Source organism: Schistocerca americana, unplaced genomic scaffold (genome assembly GCF_021461395.2).
Source record: "Schistocerca americana isolate TAMUIC-IGC-003095 unplaced genomic scaffold, iqSchAmer2.1 HiC_scaffold_97, whole genome shotgun sequence".
Classification (NCBI taxonomy): Eukaryota; Metazoa; Arthropoda; class Insecta; order Orthoptera; family Acrididae; genus Schistocerca; species Schistocerca americana.
The window spans coordinates 237,501-242,500 of record NW_025726752.1 but is presented as its reverse complement, the minus strand read 5'-3'; the positions used below and the strand labels follow the sequence as shown (position 1 = coordinate 242,500).

Below are 5,000 nucleotides of genomic sequence, written 5' to 3'. Positions count from 1 at the left end.
CTCCTCTCACAGCACACAAACAATGGCAGGAATGAAAGACACAGGTCTGCCACAAGCATGGAATGAGAGCGCCGCCTGTCATGAGCCAAAGGTGCATCCTGACGTGGCAAATCAGATGATGCCGCAGGCATCCACTTACTATAATCACAATCAACAAACCGGCCGCCCCGCCCCGCCCCCCATTAAACCTTTCCTTACAACAATGTGTACCTTAACCTAACCTATATCGTACCGTAACCTAACCTATATCGTACCGTAACCTAACCTATGTCGTACCGTAACCTAACCTATGTCGTACCGTAACCTAACCTATGTCGTACCGTAACCTAACCTATGTCGTACCGTAACCTAACCTATGTCGTACCGTAACCTAACCTATGTCGTACCGTAACCTAACCTATGTCGTACCGTAACCTAACCTATGTCGTACCGTAACCTAACCTATGTCGTACCTTAACCTAACCTATGTCGTACCTTAACCTAACCTATGTCGTACCTTAACCTAACCTATGTCGTACCTTAACCTAACCTATGTCGTACCTTAACCTAACCTATGTCGTACCTTAACCTAACCTATGTCGTACCTTAACCTAACCTATGTCGTACCTTAACCTAACCTATGTCGTACCTTAACCTAACCTATGTCGTACCTTAACCTAACCTATGTCGTACCTTAACCTAACCTATGTCGTACCTTAACCTAACCTATGTCGTACCTTAACCTAACCTATGTCGTACCTTAACCTAACCTATGTCGTACCTTAACCTAACCTATGTCGTACCTTAACCTAACCTATGTCGTACCTTAACCTAACCTATGTCGTACCTTAACCTAACCTATGTCGTACCTTAACCTAACCTATGTCGTACCTTAACCTAACCTATGTCGTACCTTAACCTAACCTATGTCGTACCTTAACCTAACCTATGTCGTACCTTAACCTAACCTATGTCGTACCTTAACCTAACCTATGTCGTACCTTAACCTAACCTATGTCGTACCTTAACCTAACCTATGTCGTACCTTAACCTAACCTGTATTGCGCCTTAACCTAACCTGTATTGCGCCTTAACCTAACCTGTATTGCGCCTTAACGTAACCTGTATTGCGCCTTAACGTAACCTGTATTGCGCCTTAACGTAACCTGTATTGCGCCTTAACGTAACCTGTATTGCGCCTTAACGTAACCTGTATTGCGCCTTAACGTAACCTGTATTGCGCCTTAACGTAACCTGTATTGCGCCTTAACGTAACCTGTATTGCGCCTTAACGTAACCTGTATTGCGCCTTAACGTAACCTGTATTGCGCCTTAACGTAACCTGTATTGCGCCTTAACGTAACCTGTATTGCGCCTTAACGTAACCTGTATTGCGCCTTAACGTAACCTGTATTGCGCCTTAACGTAACCTGTATTGCGCCTTAACGTAACCTGTATTGCGCCTTAACGTAACCTGTATTGCGCCTTAACGTAACCTGTATTGCGCCTTAACGTAACCTGTATTGCGCCTTAACGTAACCTGTATTGCGCCTTAACGTAACCTGTATTGCGCCTTAACGTAACCTGCATTGCGCCTTAACGTAACCTGCATTGCGCCTTAACGTAACCTGTATTGCGCCTTAACGTAACCTGTATTGCGCCTTAACGTAACCTGTATTGCGCCTTAACGTAACCTGTATTGCGCCTTAACGTAACCGATATTGCGCCTTAACGTAACCTATATTGCGCCGTAACGTAACCTATATTGCGCCGTAACGTAACCCACATTGCCCCTTAACGTAACCCACATTGCCCCTTAACGTAACCCACATTGCCCCTTAACGTAACCCAACACACGTTGGGCCTTAACCCAACACACGTTGGGCCTTAACCCAACACACGTTGGGCCTTAACCCAACACACGTTGGGCCTTAACCCAACACACGTTGGGCCTTAACCCAACACACGTTGGGCCTTAACCCAACACACGTTGGGCCTTAACCCAACACACGTTGGGCCTTAACCCAACACACGTTGGGCCTTAACCCAACACACGTTGGGCCTTAACCCAACACACGTTGGGCCTTAACCCAACACACGTTGGGCCTTAACCCAACACACGTTGGGCCTTAACCTGCTCTGTAATTGTCATACGACGCGTTAAATTAGTGTAGTGTTGCCTAACTGCAACCCCCGCAATATAGTTTGCTACTCGCACTGCCCGGTCCCCAGTGTATCGCTTCATGTTAAACACCTTGCAGCTATACACTGTAATGTGGATGGCAGCAGGACGTACATGCTCAATGCCCTTTGCAGTTGTTCATTGGCATTTGCAGTTGTTCATTGGCATTCGCATGTGCGAAGCACTTAGCCTACGCTGTGGTACGGCCTGTGTCAACTGTCCGCTGATGTTGTACGTCCAAATCACACACTGTACTGCACATTGGTCCTCATGTACTGAATGATACATCGTGGTACATGTGACCGTACAACGACTGCGCCAACAACGGCGAACCATGCGGTCCAAATGTTGTGCACTCAGCTACGTGTCGTCTCCCTATAAGAGCTGGATTGCAGTGTGGTATGCCCTGGATGGCGATCAGCATGAGCCGTCTGTTGATGTAGTGGCGCGTGTTGTCAGACGTAGTCGTCTCTTCTCACACACCGTGATAGCATGGTGCACTGCGTTCCACATCTGCGACATGCGACAGAGGCCGGTTGACAGTCGTTCGCGCAATGGACATCGCATACGTACGGGGGCCACCTTCCACGTGTTCGCGAAGCGTGCACATGTTGTTGCGTGTATGTGGGCAGACATAGTGTGTCGTGACACCTGACACAGGCATGCAACAATCGTTGAATTTGCAAATGGCGATGGACGCCTACGTTTGCTGGTGACGTTATGCAAATGAACAACTGGTAAACCGTTGTGGTGCGGTTGTTCTCGCTAGAGGTGAATCAGTGATGGCGACGATCGGTTGAGCTACCAACCGGTTGTTCCAGCGATACCCACCATGCCCACGAACGTGAATGGCATCTGGGTGTGAAGCGATACGCGGCGGTGGCTGGGTGGGACCGTCCCCGGCCGGTGAGGGGGGGCCTCCCGGCGTGCTGGCCGCGCGGTGCGTGGGCGCACGCGCTACAGCCGGCTGGTGGGGGCGGCCAGTGGCAGGCGCGCCGGCCGACGGAGGCGGCAGGCGGCGCAGCTGCGCGCCGGCGCACCCTGCACGCGGCGCCGTGCGGCCAAAGTAGGTCCTCGCGGGCCCGGTGCGAAGCGCGGTGGACATCTGCAGTGTGCTGGTCCGATTGAGGACTGTGTGCGCTGAGGATGCGCCGCCGCCCGGCGCTCGGCGCCGCGACGCCGTCTGCTGCTCGGTCGCCTCTGCGGTTCTCGCAGGTGGTTTGTATCGCAGCTGTGCGGACGTGTTGGCGCGTGCGCTGTGCTGGGAGAGTTCGCTTCGGCACCCAAGTGGGGCTTTTGTCCTTCTGTGGCGCTGGCGTTGGAGCTGCCGGTCACCGTAGGTGGCGCGTGTTGTCTCCCGCCGGCAATGCCACGACAGCACGCTCCCGGGCCTCTGTCGGCAGCGGCAAGCTCAGTTGGGAGCACGGGTGGTCGCACCTAAAGCGTCTACTCGCCAAACTCCGGGCGATTGCGCCTCTCTCGAACCCGACCAAGTACTTAGGACGGCGCTGCGCGCCGCCGGGACCTGAGAGGGTTTCGAGGTGTATTGTGCAGGGGAGCTCAGCCTCCTCCTGTTTGCAGAATAATTGAGCGGACGCTTGCGTGTTCGCGCGGGCCCCCGGGACACACTCCCGGGCGGCCGGCTGCTCAGCTCTAGTTGACGCAGCTCCCTGGTTGATCCTGCCAGTAGTCATATGCTTGTCTCAAAGATTAAGCCATGCATGTCTCAGTACAAGCCGCATTAAGGTGAAACCGCGAATGGCTCATTAAATCAGTTATGGTTCCTTAGATCGTACCCACGTTACTTGGATAACTGTGGTAATTCTAGAGCTAATACATGCAAACAGAGTCCCGACCAGAGATGGAAGGGACGCTTTTATTAGATCAAAACCAATCGGTCGGCTCGTCCGGTCCGTTTGCCTTGGTGACTCTGAATAACTTTGGGCTGATCGCACGGTCCTCGTACCGGCGACGCATCTTTCAAATGTCTGCCTTATCAACTGTCGATGGTAGGTTCTGCGCCTACCATGGTTGTAACGGGTAACGGGGAATCAGGGTTCGATTCCGGAGAGGGAGCCTGAGAAACGGCTACCACATCCAAGGAAGGCAGCAGGCGCGCAAATTACCCACTCCCGGCACGGGGAGGTAGTGACGAAAAATAACGATACGGGACTCATCCGAGGCCCCGTAATCGGAATGAGTACACTTTAAATCCTTTAACGAGTATCTATTGGAGGGCAAGTCTGGTGCCAGCAGCCGCGGTAATTCCAGCTCCAATAGCGTATATTAAAGTTGTTGCGGTTAAAAAGCTCGTAGTTGGATTTGTGTCCCACGCTGTTGGTTCACCGCCCGTCGGTGTTTAACTGGCATGTATCGTGGGACGTCCTGCCGGTGGGGCGAGCCGAAGGCGTGCGACGCGCCTCGTGCGTGCTCGTGCGTCCCGAGGCGGACCCCGTTGCAATCCTACCAGGGTGCTCTTGAGTGAGTGTCTCGGTGGGCCGGCACGTTTACTTTGAACAAATTAGAGTGCTTAAAGCAGGCAAGCCCGCCTGAATACTGTGTGCATGGAATAATGGAATAGGACCTCGGTTCTATTTTGTTGGTTTTCGGAACCCGAGGTAATGATTAATAGGGACAGGCGGGGGCATTCGTATTGCGACGTTAGAGGTGAAATTCTTGGATCGTCGCAAGACGAACAGAAGCGAAAGCATTTGCCAAGTATGTTTTCATTAATCAAGAACGAAAGTTAGAGGTTCGAAGGCGATCAGATACCGCCCTAGTTCTAACCATAAACGATGCCAGCCAGCGATCCGCCGCAGTTCCTCCGATGACTCGGCGG

At 52.3% G+C, this 5,000-nt stretch overlaps 1 non-coding gene across 1 annotated transcript in view; it reads left to right on the top strand.

The window, feature by feature from the left end:
• The first annotated feature begins 3,828 nt into the window (after nucleotides 1–3,828).
• The window catches only part of LOC124592995, a 1,910-nt gene continuing 738 nt past the window's right edge, over nucleotides 3,829–5,000 (top strand). The window contains exon 1 of the ribosomal RNA XR_006977746.1: nucleotides 3,829–5,000. This exon is cut by the window's right edge and continues 738 nt beyond it. This is a non-coding gene — a ribosomal RNA (small subunit ribosomal RNA).